This window comes from Camelina sativa, chromosome 14 (assembly GCF_030686135.1).
Source record: "Camelina sativa cultivar CO46 ecotype springtype chromosome 14, ASM3068613v1".
Lineage (NCBI taxonomy): Eukaryota > Viridiplantae > Streptophyta > Magnoliopsida > Brassicales > Brassicaceae > Camelina > Camelina sativa.
The window spans coordinates 18,746,606-18,765,220 of NC_141893.1; the positions used below are offsets into that span (position 1 = coordinate 18,746,606).

General features: G+C 37.3%; 1 non-coding gene and 1 pseudogene across 1 annotated transcript; both read right to left on the bottom strand.

Moving 5' to 3' along the window:
• Positions 1–338: 338 nt before the first annotated feature.
• On the bottom strand, positions 339–445 carry LOC147928401 (small nucleolar RNA R71). Its single transcript, XR_015581141.1, has one exon. It is a non-coding gene; the product is annotated as a small nucleolar RNA R71 (small nucleolar RNA).
• Positions 446–8,110: 7,665 nt separating this feature from the next.
• On the bottom strand, positions 8,111–15,802 carry LOC104743820 (putative pumilio homolog 10; annotated as a pseudogene).
• Between the last annotated feature and the right edge of the window lie 2,813 nt (positions 15,803–18,615).

Genomic DNA, 18,615 nt, shown 5'->3' on the forward strand with positions numbered 1-18,615 from the left:
ACAGGCTATTTGCGAATCGGTCTGCGATTCAACCTCCAGCTCCTGCGAGACAAGACTATGAGATTAAGCACAGTCTCATCAATTTGGTTCAGAACCGTGTGTTTAATGGATTAGCATCAGAGAGCCCTCTGGACCATATTGAAGCTTTTGAGAGATTGGCTAGTACAACAAGGTCTAATGGAGTTCCATATGATTACCTCATGTTGACTTTGTTCCAATTCTCTTTAGGAGATAAGGCTTTGAGATGGCTAAATCTCTTGGACCGAGGATCACTTACCACTTGGGAGCAGTGTAGAGCAGCGTTTTTAAACCACTTCTACACTAAGTCACGATCCGCTATGTTAAGGAGCAAGATCACTACTTTCTCACAAGGTGGTACAGAGTCTTTTTGTGAAGCGTGGGAGAGATTCATGGAGTATATGAGGGACTGTCCTCGTCATGGCTTTTCACAAGAGAATCTTATGAACATCTTCTATGGAGGAATTGACCAGAAGTACCAGATGGCACTCGATACTGCCAGTAGAGGAGATTTTTCTACTAACACTGCCGCTGAAGCAAATCTCTTGATCGAAAACCTTGCAGCGAGTAACAGCAATCATAGCCATGAGTACGATTGTTCTGTGCATGTTCTTAGCTCCGTGAATACAGATGTTATTAAGAGTCTCACTGCCAAGGTAGACCTTCTTTTGAAGAGAGATCAGCAAGCTGTCAACATGTGCGACGGGCAGACGGGTGCGTATCAACAAGTTAGAGTAAATTCAAGTTTTGAGGGGACAGAGGAGCTGAACTATGTAGGAGGACATGGGAACTATCAGAATCATGGGTTTAATCAGAATTATAGAAATCATCCTCATCTCTCCTACAGAAGCACCAACGTTGAAAATCCTCAAGATCAAGTGTATCCTCCACATAATCAACAAGGTAACTTCTCGCAAGGATTTCAGAACAAAGGTGCTGGATTTAATAGCTCAAATACCCAAGGATACCACGCTCCATCTTCAGCTCTACAAGATAACAAACTCGAATTGATGATGCAAGCACTGTTGGAGGGCCATAAGAAAAGTTATGCTGAGATTAATGTCAATATTGATAGCATGTACAATGATTTGAATGGGAAATTTGAGAGGTTGAGTTCACGTGTTGATTCCATTGATAAGAGAGTCTCTACTATTTCTTCTAGCTCTAAGAACAAAGAGTCATGTAATGCTATCACACTCCATGGTGGAATCGAAGATGGACAGAGTTGTGTTGTGATCAACTCTTGTTTGGTTTCCGCAGAGACAGGATCGATCAGTCCTGAGCCTAGACTGGCCGGTCCCATCCATTCTGATAATTCGAGTCTGATCTCCAGAGAAGTTGGATCGACTAGTCCCCCCTATAGATCAGTTGATCCCATCAATAACGCAGAACTTGTCTCGGAAAGTCTCAGATCGACCGATCTACGTACAGAACGGCCAGTCCCTGTTGTAGGTATGGAAAATTCCAGCTCGTTTGTCTCTGATACAGATGCGAAGGAATCACTTCTTGTGGAACCAAAGCCCTATAGGCCACAAATTCCTTTTCCAAGAAGACATGTGAAGAGACCTCTGGATGAAAAGAAGTATGATCGGTACAAAGAAGTTATGAGTGAGTTCACAGCTGACATTTCCTTTACAGAGGCAGTAAATCATATCTCTTTGTTTAAGAAGGTTTACAATGATGTTGTGGTTGAAGAAAAAGATTTGGTGGAGGTTAAGGCGTTTTTGGCTCTAGAGAAGAAGAACATTCATGCTCCAGCTTTGAAAAGACTACCCAAGTTAGAAGATCCAGGAAAATTTGTTGTTCCATGCTCCATCTTAGGAGTGAACTTTGAGGATTCCCTTTGTGACACTGGATCCAGTGTGAACGTAATGTCTAAGGCTGTTGCAGAGAGGTTGGGGATTGATGATATGAAGGCTTATAAGGTCTCTCTTAAGTTTGCAAATGCTGTTTCCACAACTCCACATGGTTTCATTAGTAATTTAGATGTTCGAGTTGGGAGTTGCTTGGTTGCTACAGATTTTCATGTTGTGGAAATGAGCGAAGGTTCTATTATGCCTTTGATTCCTTGGAGACCTTTCCTAGCAACAGTGGGAGCAGTTGTTGACTTGCCTAATAAGAGGATAACTTTCTCTAACATTGATGATAAAGTCTTCTACAAGGCAATCACTGCAAATGAAGCTATACAACATGGCTCTTGTCTAGTTGTAGAACATGAGAAGAAGGTGGATGTCATGACAATGGGAGAGAATGGTGATACGAATGAGGTCAACGAAGTCCTGGATGGAGACACTCATTCTTCTAAGAAGAGTTTTAAGAAGGTTAAGAAGAGAGACAAGCCAAAGATAGAGAGAGTAATACCAGATCTTCACATAACCTTGGTACTCCAGAAATATGTTAGAGACACCATTGAGTACAAGGTGAAGTGTAAAGGAAAGTCTCGGCCTTTTTCTAAGGTTACAACCATCCTCACTCCGGAGTTTAAAGAAAAAGACCAAGAAGCAATGGATGGTATGCTGAAAAAAATTCTGGAGCTTAAACTGACGAATGGGAGAGCTTGTTCTGATATGAGTTCTCATCCTCCCATCACTTGACACCTGAAACCACAGTCAAGTTATAGACCTTAAATAAGCGCTTATGGGAGGCAACCCATGGGGTTTGTGCTGACTTACCCTTTCATTTTTTTTATTATTTGTCTTAGGATTTTGGTTTTGTTTTTAGGATTTATTACTGTGAAATCACGTCCGGTGTTAAGTGTTTACAGGAACAGGTTCCAAACGCAGAAGATGCGAAATTTTTTGTTCCATGAGCTTTGGATCGGTCGATCCTCCTTACAGATCGATCGATCCCGTTGGTTTGGTGCGGGTATCTCCAAGTTCAATAATGTTTCAGATCAGTCGATCCCACTCCGACACCAGCTGCGAGATCACCGATTTTTGTTTCTTGTCCTTACTTTTTCTTTTTCATTTTTTCTTATTTTTTGTTGTGGAAGTCCCTTTTTCTTGGCTTTGCTTTCACACCGGGATGGTGTGAAGTAAGTCCGGGGGAGGGATGTCTCCATGTTACTAATATCGTTTTCTTTGGTTGCGAGTGAAGTAAGTCAGTGTGTCGTGTCTAAAAAAAAACAAAAAAACAAAAAAATTTGGGAAACTATGATCATTTCTAGGAATCTTTTGCTTTGAGCTAACACTCTTATGATTGCTTTAGTACTTTTGATTTTTGAATGAAGCTTGGAATGAACATGACAGTCTCAACACGCCCCAAAAGACACTCGCCAAGGAGAACACTAAGTTGAACTAGAAGTTGTCTCTAGCTTTGACATGACTTAACCGGACTTAATTGCTTACCTTGGGGCTTGGTATACATTGAACATGACTCCTCCCTTAAGCGATACAAGACATGCATCTCCTCACAAAGTATGCTTCCCCTCTCTCTTCCCTTCAGCACTCAGTTAAAAAAAAGAGAAAAAGAAGAAGAAAGAAGAAAAGGATATAAGTAATAAAAGAAGTGAACCGAGGGTTGTGCGTAAACCCGTGCATCTTTCCGAACTCATGGAAACCTGTCCACCAGAAAAGAGCAAAGGATTGATAAAAAAAATAAAATGATACCCTAGAAAATTAGGGAGAAATCAATCCTTTGGAAGTGAGAAAAGAGAGAGGAAAGGGAGCATAAGAGGAGGTCTTGGGCGATAAAAGGTTGAAGGAGTCAATTAAGTTCAATGATCGATACTCCCATGGTAAGACCGCACTCTTTTACTAAGCTGATTTAGAGAGACAACGATGGAGAGACTGAAGGTTCTCTAAGGCCGTGAAGTTCAGAGTAGGGAGTGTTGATCCTAATCATGGTCAGAGTACAGAAAGTAGTTCTTGATTTGATGTGATGAAGAGTGCAAAGAAGAGGGTCCAAAGAATATGTGAGTTTCCACTTTCAAACCTTTTCTCTGTTCTTGAGTTTTTGTCTGTTCTTACTTGAAGACAAGCAAATATTCAAGTCCGGGGGAATTGATGTGTCTGTATTTTATAGGATTTTACCCATAGTCTTGGTATTTGTTTTGAGTCTTTTATTGAGTCCAAGTGTGCTTTTAGAGTCTTTTTAGTCTTTTGTGAGTCTGTACAGGTTCTAGGTTGCTTTTGAAGGAAACTGAGTGTTTTGGGGATGAAGACAAGCATCTGGAGCCATTTTGGTGAAGACTGTTCGGACTAGCAAGCAGATGGAGCGATCCCGGGCCCGACGCAACTTTTTCTTTTTTGTTTTAAACCGACTTTTAGGGTTTTATTTTGATAATTAAGTTAGAGGCACGACCTCCAGAGACATAAGCTTTTTTTTTTAAGACTATTTTGTATTGAGAGCAAAAGGGAGAAGATCTCTAATCCTTCTTGACACTTTGGAGAAGATCTCTAAACTCTATTTTCTATTCTTTTGTAATTCAATTATGTTTTCTTCATCTTTGATTTGCTGTTTCTGCTTCTCCATGTATGAGTAGTTTCACTGTTGGGTTTAGGGTTTCAGAAGGGTTTCCATGATTAATTGATGCTAGATTTGTTAGATTAGGGATTGATCTTATTAATCTTCATCTATAGTTGTTCTTAATGCTTAAGCTAGATTGATCACCTAGATTAAGATCTTAGGTTTAACTCATCGGGGCACCAAAAGTGTTGTTGAGTTGCTGGAAAAGAACATAGGTGAGCAAGGTGATCCTTAGCCAACGACAGTTGAAGTTGAGGCACCTTGTGAACATAATCAAACTTGAGCTTATTGCTTGCTAGGATTGTTTAGATTCAAACGACAGTTTAGAGATTTATCAATTCCTTGCATAGAAAACTAACACTGCGACAGTAGGCTAGTTTTACATTCGAGATTTGAGTTCAAGAACGGTGTCTAATGCTTTCCCAATTTATCATCTGAATTCATGATCGTAAACCCTAAAGATTCCCTACGCCCAATACCTTCGCTTGATTTACAAACTTTCATTTAATTTCTGTCTTTGATCGGTTAATTGAAAAACAATCTTTCTTATTGCTTTAGCTATACTTGATCTGTATAATTTCATAGTGCATCTCTTGGTCTCTGTGGATTCGACCCTGAAGTGCTACGACGACACCACTAGATTGTGGTTGAGTGTGCTTTGGTTTATTGATTTAACTCTAGATCAATAGCACACAATCTTAAAGTACTAATTTCACTCAACAAGGACTCCATAATATCCTCCTGAGCATAATCAACCCACTTCCTGCTTAGAGCATCTGCCACCAAGTTAGCTTTACCGGAGGAGGGGGGAGGGTAAGCTATATCCAGATTATAATTTGCCATCAATTCCATCCACCGCCTCTGCCTCAAATTCAGCTCAGGCTCAGTGAAGATATATTTCAGGATCTTATGAGTTGTGTACACTTGTACCTTCCCGCCATAAAGATAAGACCTCCAAATCTTTAAATCGAAAACCATAACTGCCATCTCCAACTCATGAGTTGGCTAGTTTTCCTCATGATTTCGCATCTACCGCGAAGAATAGGCAATAACCTTACCCTCCTGCATCAGCACACACCCCAAAAAATCTCTGAAAGCATTTGTATACACTATATACAACTTATCTTGCTTCGACAATGCCAATACTAGTGTACTCGTCAACATCTGCTTTAGGCTTGCAAAAGCTGCCATACACTCCGGTGACCACATAAAAGGAACATGCATCCCCGTTAGCTTAGTCATCGGCTGCTCCATACTCGCCAAACCCCTCACAAACTTTATGTTTAATCTTGCCAATCCAATAAAACTCATGATCTCTGTGGCATTACTCGGTGTAGGCCAATCTCTAATAGCCTCAATCTTTTCGGGAAAACAGAAACTCCCTCTGCAAAAACAACGCGACCTAGAAAACCCATCTCCCTCTAGCAGAAAGTACACTTGCTCAGCTTAGCGAACAGCTTCTTCTCCTGCAGCTGCCTCAGAATTGCCCTCGAATGAATCTCATGTTCCTCAAGACTCTTGGAATACACCAGAATGTCGTTGATGAAGTTGAAAAACTCATCCAAAAACTCCTGGAACACACTGTTCATCAACCTCATAAACACAGTTAGCGCATTAGTCAAACCAAAGGGCATCACCACGAACTCGCAGTGCCCATATCTTGTCCAGAAAGCTGTTCTACTGACGTCCATGTTGTCTTTCAGAATCTGATGGTAACCTGATGCAAAATCAATCTTGGAGAACCAAATAGCAACCCCTTAACTGATCCAACAACTCATCAATTCGCAGAAGAAGATACTTGTTCTTTACAGTGACCCGTTTTAGATCCCGATAATCTATTCATAAGCGGAAAATGTCGTCCTTCTTCTTAACAAACAACACCGGCGCTCCCCACGGTGAAGTGCTAGGACGAATGAATTCCTTGCCCAACGAATCCTCCAACTGCTTCTTCAGCTCCACCATCTCTACTGGAGCCATCCTGTAGGGGGACTTAGAAAAAGGTGTCATCCCTGGTTCCAAATCAATCTTGAAGGGATCAGACCGAGATGGTGGTAACCCCTGCAACAACTAAAATATGTCCTCAAACTCCCAAACCAGGAATCTCACTAACAACAACCTGCCCTGTAGACTCTGACATAGAAATAGTAGCCAGGTACACCTGATGACCCTTCCTGATCATTTTCTCTGCCTGCACAGCTGAGTTAAGCATACTCTCTGAAGTCGGCCACATTCCCCGATAAACCAAATGCTTCCCTCTGTACCGCTCAAATGCAACTCTACCCGAAGGATAATCCAAATGTACTTTGTACCAATGCAACCAATCCATGCTCAGTATAACATCATACAACTCTACTGGCTGATAACCAGATCTGCAGGCATCGAATCCTCAACCACCTGAATATCCTCACCTCGCGCCCGTCCATGGACCTAGATCAACACGGCCCTAGCAACCTTAACGGCCATGAACCACTTTCTAGGATCTCCATAAATGTTGTTGCTCTCAGCATATTTCAGAGTAATGAAATAATGAGTTGCACCAGAATCAAACAATACGTGGGACAAAAGTCCTCCCACCAATAAGGTCCCTACACAAACTTTATCTACTAAGAACCCTAGCGTTCATCACATGCAACCATAATGTCCCAAAATGACATAAACCACAAAGTTAAGTTAGAAATTATACTTGTGATCGCGTTGGCACTGGTTCCTCCCGTCTCTACGGTATAGTACACACACGGTGCCGTTGGTAATGGCAACACCGTCTATCAATCCTGCTACACTCCTAGTTGCATCACCGCCACAGTCATCGGATACAGCTATGGACTCGCTGATCTGAGATGTCCCGCCTCTATGCAGTGGTAACACACCCTCGTCAACAACACTGGCTGGTTGCCCCTCTACGGATAACTCGCCACTCTGTGCTCCAAGCTACCACACCCGAAACATCCCGCACTTGTACCCGTCCTCTGCATGGTATCAAACTTTCACTTCTGCTCCTGCGCAAGTTTTCCACTCTTGCTAAGAACAGATGAGATTGAGTCCGCTTTGTTTGCACAGAAGGACTGACCACCACCGCTTGTGCTCTCAAGTCATCATCTATCCCTACTACAGTCTCCACCAGCTTGACTCTCGTAACGTAACTCTCCACTTGCATCGAGCCCTCAGGTCATCGCGAAAAGCTAACAAGAATATCCGCACCTGAGCCGACTCTGGCTCCAACGACCGACCTGCATACACCACAAACCGACTTAACTCCGCGGCCAGCTCCTGCACAGTACGGTTCCCCTGGGTCGACCTCAAGAACCACGATTCATGTTCTTGATCAGGCTTAACGTTTCTATGTTTAATTCCTTTCAACTAAAAACTGATTTGACCTCATATTAAAGTGGTCACCCATATTTGTTTTTTATGAATTTCACATTGTTTAGTTTTGTTATTCCAAAACCTTGTTTATTATTTTGGTTGTCTGTTTTGAGTTCCAAATAATGCAAAAAGAGAGAAAGAGAGAGAAAATCTCCTATATATCTACTATATGAAAGAGTAATGGCCTAAAACACAGGTTAGCAGGTTAATCACTTCGGAAGAAGAGACCGACAACAAAAACATTAAGGGATTGTCTCTTTCTAAAGCCCTATCCGGTCTTGAAATACAAAATACCAACCGTTTTTTTTTTTTTGGGTACTAATCAAAGTCACATCTTGAAGATGCTCTTGGAGAATATCTTCTTGCAATAAGGATTCGACTGTAGTTTCCCAAACCTATCAACCTTCTCCACCAATCTAGCTCGAACAGCTCCCTGTTTCAACCAACCCCCAAACCCATGTGAATTTCTGTTTTTGGAAGCTTTTGGTTGTATAAAATATGTATGATTTTACCTTGGTTACAGAAAGAGCTGTTTGGATCACATAATTCGCATAAGGATCCTGCAGAAGATATTCAAAGTTTGGAACATAGAGGAGCTCGCGGACGATCTCAGCCCGACTCTCTGGATACATACTTAGACACTTCTCAATCACATAGCAACTAAACTTCTGAGTCGCTAGCTCGGCGTAATGCAGTCTAAACTGAACCAGCAACTTCACTGCAGAAACTTCTTGCTCTATTAGGCACTGCACCACATAGTTCCTGTCCATTTCCACAAACCATAAAGAGAGTTTTTCAAACTATACAAACTTTAACATTAAGAAACTTTTTTTGAGTATACAGTCTAGATATGAATTTAACCCGAAAGGATCCTGTGAAAGGTGAAGTGCGTTTCTTGATATCTCAGCGACGAGTCTCTCATGTTGCGGTCCAACAGAGTTTATAAGGCAGCATTGAAGCACACAGCATCCGTGGCGATGAACTGCAATCTCAGCACAGTACTTTGTAGCTGCTTCAAACACAAACTGACACCAGATTTCACAACATTCATCAGGGCTTAAGTAAGAAACAAAATAAAGAAATTAAGATATGTGCCAGCAATCTCAGCATAGTTAGTAACAGCTTCTAACACAAAAACTGACACCAAAGTTCACATCATTAATCAAAGCTTAAGTAGGAAACAAAAAGATGGTGATTAAAGTAAACCTTGTTGTCATTAGGACCAAGGAACTCCAAGCAACTCTGTATCACATGATTCCCATTCAGATCTTTAACAAGAGCAAGAAAGCCCGGTCTAAGACCTGACTTCACCAATGCAATCTGCTGTTTAGTTTTCACGGTTTCAATCATCTTTTGTACAACCCTTGTCCTGTTTTGATTCATAAACAAATTAGCCAGAAGGTAGAATTCAAAAACGCATTAACCAGTGGATTTTTACCCTAAAGCTCTCAGCTTTATTTCTTGTAGTCCTGAATTTTGCAAATTTGGTTTGTCCAAAAAGTACAAATCAAATTCATTCTTTTATTGATGTGCAGAGATTTCAAATATTTCCATAAACAAAAAAGATTTTCATCTTAATCCTCAAAAGATGAAATATCTCCATCTCTATATTGAACTCGTGGACTTGTTGACTAAATTAATGAATCAATGGTTTTCAAATTTACCAAAGTTGGTAGAAAGAGAAGCTTACCCATAAGTGTCAAGGCAGATGCTGATAAGCTCCCTTGGTTTTAACGTTCTCTGTTCCTCATCAGACACATCTAACAGCTTCTGGACGATGCAATTCCCAAAAGGATCCATGGAGAGTTCAACGACATGGTCAATGATCTCATGGAATATAACCTTAGTAGCTTCATGAAACGTTCCTTCTTCGACCAGTTTCTGCAAAACTCGACAAACAATCTGATCTTTGGCCATCAAGTTCACAGATCCGTAACTGTTAACCATGGAGACGAGATTCAGAGGCAAACCGCCATTGATCTTAGGCTCATCTTCCTTCAAATACCTTCTCATCTGAGTACTCTCTTCTGGATAAGAAGCTCCAGAACCTTCCATGGCGGATATGGTTTGATAAAGTCATAAAACCTATTTCCTTCAGCCATCAACGAACCCTTGAACTCATCGTTCCCAACCAGACTATCCTTTGAAGAAAAAGGTCCAAGTTTTTTGTAAACTTCCATGGCGGCTGGAGCTCGAAAAACCCTATTTCCTTCAGGTTTGGTCCAAATGCTCATGTCACAAGAGATACCCATTTTGTTAAACTTTCTACTCAAATCCAGAGCATCACCGCTTTTGCTGTAACACTGATTCTTCAGAAATGGATTTGTATCGAGACTCTGTAAAAACCCACCGGAGCCAAAATCATGAGGAAGTCGATGATCCGAAGCTCGTCCGAAGGTTGAAGAAAAACATGATATCTCTCCACTATAGTTGAACTAGGTTTGGACCATCACGTATGTGTGGAGTTATATTTGCGTAATTTTTTAAAAAATTGGAAAAAAGATTCACGTAAACCTCTATCTATAAGAAATATATGATTTAGTTAGGTGACGTTAATATTATTCTAAACTAATATTTAGTTAGGTGACGTTAATATTTACGTATATATTATTGTAAACTAATCCAAACATTTCCAATTGTTAAATTAAATTTGGATTCGGTTTCAATTTCATTTATTTTACGTATATAACCTAGATGTACCTGTTTTTTTAGGAACGGAATACTCTTCTTGTCCAGTATCCATAAAATTGATAACATCCGAAAGTCTAATTTTATATTGGTAAGATTATCTCAATTCATAATTTTTTAAATTTTTAATAATTAAAATATATATCTACAAACTACTCCTTCCGTTTTTTTATTAATTGTCGTTCTAGAGTTAAAATTTTGTGTCCTAATACTTGTCGTTTTAGATTTCCAATGCAAATGTTTGATAAATATTCCAATTTTATCCGACTGTTTTAATGTTTTAACCAATCAAAAAATTAGAAAATTTATATTTAAAAGATATAAAACAAAAAAATTAATAGTTTTCTTAATCTATGTGAAACAACCTTAAACGACAACTAATAAAAAACAGAGGGAGTAATAATTATCAATTTACAATATAAAATAACTATTATTACTTTATAAATTAATAAAATGTAATGGTCCCAATATTATTACTTTATAAAAGTTTTACTGTATATGCTACTTGTACTTACCCTAATTAAAATTTTACAGAATAACCTATGATACAATGATGATACAAATATTTAACAACATATTTCTTTTTATTACAATTCAGAATGATATGCAAAATAAAATATCATCATTAACAAGTTGTGATTTCCGATGATACAAATATTAACAACATATTTTCTTTTATTACAATTCTGAATAATATGCAAAATAAAATATCATCGTTAATTATTATTGTTTTTATTTGTCAACAACTTTAATTGATTAGCTTAAAACAGCCAATGCGAATGAACATCGTTTACAAATAAACTCAAAGCGGTTCGGCCCGTACTTTACGAGCCAAATTATCCGCTTTAGTATTAGCTTGACGAGAAACTAAAATTAATAAAAAATCCTGAAAACTCCTCTTATCGTTTTGGATCTCTTCTAGGTAGGTTGAGAAAGCGGGTCATTCGGCTGCATTAATTATTATTGTTATTAATAATAATAAATGTTACAAAATAACCTTTTTGTAGTGATAACCGCTAGATATCAAGTAACGTTAGTGTTAATTAGGTTTCTTTGAGTGAAAATATTTTCTATATAAAAAAGTTACACCTCATATTTGGATTATTTTAATTAATTTAAAGATATTTTTTAACAAATTTATCAAATTTCAAAAAAAAAACATATGCTAATAATATTATTTAAAATATCAAAAAAATATAATGTTCTTAATTACCATATCATTGTTTACAGTAAGGGACAATTTGTAAAATATCCCTTTTCCAATACCACTTTACAAACTTCTCCTATTTCTAAAACTTTATTAAAAATGCCACTAAAAATATGATATTTTTATGAAATATACACAAACTATTTTTATATGTGTATTAAATTTTATATGTACTCTATAAATATTTTTATCAGCATTTTTAAAATATTTTAAAACCCCCTTCAAACCTTGTAAAACCTTTAAAAGTTATAAAACTTTATAAATATTTTGGGATGAGTCTCCGTTACTATCATACTTTAAAGAAAGTTAAAATAGATGGATGATATGGAGATTAGTTACTATACAGAAGTATCTTATAAACCTTATAAAATTTTATATTTTTTTCAGAATTAATAATGGCTAAATAAAAGGGGCAATATTGAAAACAGTATTTCTCAAAATATCTCATAAACTAATAAAAAGCAATTAAATAATCTTATATTATATTATCATGTTTCAAAATTATTTTTTTCAATAATACTTTGACAAAGATTTCATTAATTATTTAGTTTTTTGTAATAGTTAAAAAATGGAAAATAACTCAGTTTTGTGTACCAATATATTAATTTATAATAGGAGATATCCCGTGCTTAAAGCACGGATCAACATTTTTAAGAAAATTTATAATATAATAATAAAAGTTATTGTTATATTTTTTTAAAAAACTATTTTGTTTGGGAAATATTTATTTTTAATTATTCTGTAAATCTATTAGTCTATTTGAATACTAATTATTTTAGAATGTTATAGTATTTTATTTTTGACAAATTATTTCATTTTTATTGTTTGTTCGTTGTATTTGCATCATTATTTTGTGAAATATAAAATAGTAATTTTAATATTATAGTTGTGAGCAAATAAAAATTATTAATTCATCATCTATTTAAATTTAGTTTTACCAACTAGCCAATGTGGAAATTAAAATACACATTTTCATAGATTGGGTAATATATCTTCGTTTTAAAAAATTTCTAATCACAACATATGCAGAAAAAATTCTGCATTTTATTAATCATAAGTATTATATGAAAATTCCAAAGAATTTGTAGATAAAATAAAATAAAGATGATAGGAGAATCATAATATGTACTCTTAACAAAATCTTCGAATTTAGTTATTAAAAATAATTATATTGTATACTTGCATATAAAATCTTAGTTTTTAAAATTCTAATTGGTTTATATTTTTTTAAAAAAAATATTTACTAATTTCGGCCATAATATTTATTAGAGAGAGAAAATATTTTTATTTTTATTTTTTTATATTTTTTAATATTTGATCTGTGAGTGTTTTTATTTTTAATTAATTTTATTTATTTAAATTAATTAATTAAGCTTAACTAAAATTTTTTAATGGCAATTGAATGTAATTATTTACACATTTGAAGGTTAGTTTCATATTTGTACTTCTCAATTAATATAGTAGGATTAGCATTCAGTTGTAAAATAAATGTAGTGTCGATTTACTAGTATACTACACAATTACATAATAGAATTCGATTTATTTGTATTTAGATAATTTTTACTTATTCTATTATTATATCTACATATTTTGTCCATATTTTCAGTTTAAGACTTAATTATTTCATTAGTTTCTGTTAAAAATCACAACTACAAAAAAGGCTCTCCAGATTCAACCGCTAACTATTTAGATATGTAAAAATTTAGTTAGATTCAACCAAAAATTATAAAGAATTGAAGAAAGTTCAGTAATTCAGCCAAATTCCTCCATAACCGATTGAAAACTACTTAGGTTCACCCCTAACCTTTTTGTTCACCTCCTCTACTCTCGACCAATCAGAATCTTCCATCTAATATTTCGTTTAAAAAATAACTCAAAATTAAACTAAAAGGCGAAACAAATAAATAAAATAAATTCTGTATACTTTTAATTAAAAACAGTTAAATTTTGGTTTGGTTTAGATTTTCAAAATTAGAACAAAATTATGTGTCGGTTTGGTTTACAAATAAGGTGATTAGAGTTTAGATTTTACAATTAAAACAAAATTATATGTCAGTTTGGATTTACAAGTTAACTGGTTAGGGTTTATATTTTACAATTAAAACAAAATTATATGTCGGTTTGGGTTTACAAATAATGTGGTTAGGGTTTAGATTTTACAATTAGAACAAAATTATATGTCGGTTTGGGTTTACAAATGAGATAGTTAGGATTTAGATTTTACAATTAGAACGAAATAATATATCGGTTTGGGTTTACAAATGAGATAGTTAGGGTTTATATTTTATAATTAAAACGAAATTATATGTCGGTTTGGATATACAAATGAGATGATTAAAATTTAGATTTTACAATTAGAATGAAATTATATATCGGTCTGGGTTTTTAATAGAGCAGTTTAAGTTTTTATTTTTATAATAGCGTATAAAGATTTTATTTCTTTATTTTATAAGGGAGTGAACGAAGAGGTTCACCAGTAGGAGTGAACCTAAGTATTGTTCTTACCGATTTATCATTTGGATCGGTATGTATAAATAAAATATGGTATTTTGATAAATGTATTTCTTTATTAATTCTAAAATTTTCTAACAAATATATATATATATATATATATATATATATATATATATTTCTCATTTTGGAGAGGACCAGGGCTAACGTTCTATGCCAAACAAGATACAATTACATATTTGTAACATTATGAATGATATGTAATTAGGTATCACACCCACTGCTTTAGACTGCTTTTGAAGAGTTAGTCCAGTCTTTTTCATAGATAACAGATTAGCCCCCAAAACAATAATTAAGATCAATCAAGTACCCAACATTTAGTTGGCAGCAAATACAGTAAAGAGACAGACCCAAAAACTGAGTCATAGTTAACTTAGAAGTCATAGTTAAACAGTCCCAATCTTTTTTAAGAACAATTCATATATACCAATAGTTTTTTTAAGAATAATTCATATATACCAATAGTTTGAAAGATGTATGTTCAAAGAAAAAGGAAAACACGCAAAAGTATAAAAGACAGTCGAGATTCATAAATGTGAATAGATTGGTCAAAGAATCCAAATTCGATTCTCAAGTAATCTCTTCACTTAACTTTTTTTTTTGGTGAATAAACCGGGAGTTAGAACCTCCGAGCTGATTTTATTAAGACTTGAAAAAATAAAAATTACAACCTTATAATTCTAGGACACGCAAGTCCCGAAATATCATCTCGCATCAATGTTTTAACACACGACGGAGCTTGCGTAAAAGAATGAAAACCTAATGGTAACGTGAACGTATAGTTCGCTAAACCGTCTGCAAGACAATTAGCCTCCTTATACATATGTGACACCTGGACTATCCATCCTTTGTGAAGAAATCATGACACAGACGTACCAGGAAGGACAAATGATGAGTTTCCCCAATCCCTGTCGTAAGAAAACCAACCACCACCTCAGAGTCAACCTCCAGTACCACCCTCACAACTCGCCTCTCCCACGCAATGAACAAACCATAGTAGACACCCCAAAGTTCTGCCTGCATTGCCGAACATCTGCCAATATTAAAAGCAAACCCTCCACACCAACCCCCATCTGCATTTCTCAGTACTCCTCCTGCAGTTGCTAACCCAGGATTACCATGTGAAGCACCATCCGTGTTTAATTTATACCACCCATGTTGCGGAAGAAACCAACGTATAAGCCGCTCTCCTTTAGCCGGTCCCGAATCCTTTCTCACCCCATTCACCTCCGTTATCTCCCTTGCTGCATCCTTAATGAATTTAACTCTATCTCGACATAAACAGTTCTCCGCAAACACATTACCACACCTCCATTTCCAAGCCCACCAAACTGCTATAGAAAACAAAGTAGACCAAGCATGTTTTTCAGAATCAGTCCCCCCTCCTAGATTACTATACAACCACTCCAACAACGACTGAGAACAAAATAAGCATGCCATGGCCGGACAATCATGTAAGACATGTAGCACAGTCTCCATACCCCCTTTACAAACCTGACACACCGCCGAGTCACTCAAATGATGACGCAACCTTTTTGCATTAGCCATAATTACTTGGCATGACACTAGCCAAATAAAAACTCTCACTCTCTCTGGAACCCTATACTCCACACCCTATCATAAAACAGACTCATGTTCTTCCCTCGACATACCTCTCGCGTCAACAAATCATAAGCTGTCTTGACCGTGAACCGACCATCTGATGTCTCCCCCCATGCTAGCGATCTCTTGCGCCTGTCACATTATCCACCACCACCGCTGCTAACTCTAATCGCTGATTCTCTGAGACATAAGGTAGAACTTGAGACAACATCCACCCTCTCCCCTCCTGCCAAAGATCCTAGACTGTAAGCATAGCATAGTCAGGAGGGAGAGGTCTGCTAGCCAGTTCGATTAACGGTCTACTTGTCAACCAGCGGTCCGTCCAAAATTTTATTTGTCTACCATCACCAATGACCCAACTCAACCATTTAGTGACCACTTCTCTCAACCCTACCCCCACACTCCTCCAAGTTGAGGACCAATAACTCTTAGCCTGCATCCAGCGAGAATTGTGTAAACTCCCAGCTTTATATTTAGCTCGCACCACCCGAGCCCATAAACTAGTATGATCATGCAGCAGCCTCCATCCTACTTTAGCAACCATAGCTTTGTTCATATCAGCCGCGGATCGAATCCCTAGACCCCCTTCTGGTTTAGGTCTGCAAACCTGGTTCCACGAGACTAAGTGAATCTTCTTCTAATCAGATGTAGAGCCCCATAGAAACTCACGAGACAGCTTATCCAGTCTATCCAGCGTAGATATAGGTAACTTAATAATGTTCATCGTGTGTGTAGGTAACAACAACTCCTTTGTCAAGGTAAGTTGTCCCGCAAAGCTTAACGTCTTCCCTTTCCAACCAGACAAACGAGATGAAACCTTCGCAAGCACCTCACCAAACATGTCTTTATTTATTCTTTTTTACAGAATTGGCATTCCCAAATATTTTCCCAAACTCTTTATTTGACTTGATACCACTTTCAATGCTAATCTAGGCACCCAACTCACGAGAGACATTCTTAGAAAAGTAGATTGTGGATTTCTCCAAACTAACTTTTTGACCAGATGCCTAACAGAACCTCTCTAACACTTTTCTCACCACTCGAACTTGCGCAACAGATGCTTCAGAAAACAATATTAAATCATCAGCAAAGCAAATATGTGATAATTTAGGTCCTCCAACAGATAAACTTATCGGTTTCCATGCTTTCTTTCCACTTCCTCCTCAATCAAGTGACATAACCTCTCCATGCAAAGTACAAATAAGTACGGAGATAAGGGATCACCTTGTTTGAGTCCTCTAGATGGTTTAAACGGCTTTGTCTGCTCACCATTCCATAACAATCGCATAGAAGGACCTGTTACACATCTCATAATCCAAGCCACCCACTCAGCCGAGAGACCACAAGCCTTTAGCGTATCCTCCAAAAAGTCCCATCTAATTCGATCATACGCCTTTTCCAAATCGAGTTTTAAGAACATCCAACCCTTCTTCCCTTTCTTACGACGTATTGAATGTACATCGTCTTGCACCACCACAATGTTATCTGTGCTCAAATGTCCCGGAATAAAACTCGATTGTGCAGGACCAATGAGCTTTGAAATAACTCCCTTCAATCTGTCCACCATCGTTTTGGTTATGATTTTGAACAGCACATTACATAAACTGATGGGTCTGAACTGCGTAATCCTCTCCGGTGTCGCCAACTTAGGAACAAGTACCACAAGAGCATCATTTGTTTCCGGAGGGAGAGACTCTGTCCGAAAAAACTCCAACACAAACCGCAAAACTGACTCACCTACTACATCCCAACTCTGTTGATAGAATATAGGTTGAAAGTCATCCAGCCCAGGAGCTTTAAAACCCCCCATACTACGGACTGCCTTCTCCACCTCTACCGCTGAAAAGGACTTATTTAAGTAGCCCCTCTCCGCCATGGTCAGACAGGTAAACCCTTCTCTTGGTAACTGGTCCCATCCAAGTTCACATCATCCAAAGAGTACAACTTACTAAAATAATCAACAACAAGCTTCTCAAGATCCTCACCCTTAGAAATCCAGCAACCGGAATCATCCTTAAGCATGTCAATTCGATTTCTGCTCCTCCGTATAATCGTAGACGTATGAAAAAACCTCGTGTTGCGATCACCATGAACAATCCATCTCTCCCCTGATTTTTGAAACCAAAGTGTCTCCTCTTGCTCCAACACCGTATCAAATTCCTTCAACCAGACATCCTCTCGCATCAGCAACTCATCAGATTGATTTTGGTCAATCCTAATTTGCACTTGCTCCAACTCCCTTGCTAACTTCTCTTTACGCTTACTAATATCCCCAAAAATCTCACGGTTCCACTTCTCCAACCTCTGGCTTAGCTGTTTCAAAGCATCACGTGTACTAAGATCACGATTCCAAGAAGCTTCCAATAAATCTTTAAAACCTGGATGCTGCAACCAAGCAGCTTCAAACCGGAATGGTCTCCTATGGTAATTTGGGGCAACATCCGGTATAAGTTGCACATAGACTAGAGCATGATCAGACTCTCGAAATGGAAGATGTGTTAAAACCGCCTCCTGCCATTTCAAGCGAGCATGAGCACAGTAGAGTACCATGTCTAGCCGCTTTGCCACAAAGAAATACTCAACTTTACCTCTCTTCCAAGTATACTTATTCCCCCAAAATCCCATATCAATCAGAGATAGCTCATTAATCCAGTCCCAAAAGCTAATGAGTCCGGTGATAAGAGTCAGTTCCCCCCAATCCTTTCATCAAGTCGTACTATCGTATTAAAATCCCCACCAATCACCATAGGTCCAACAAC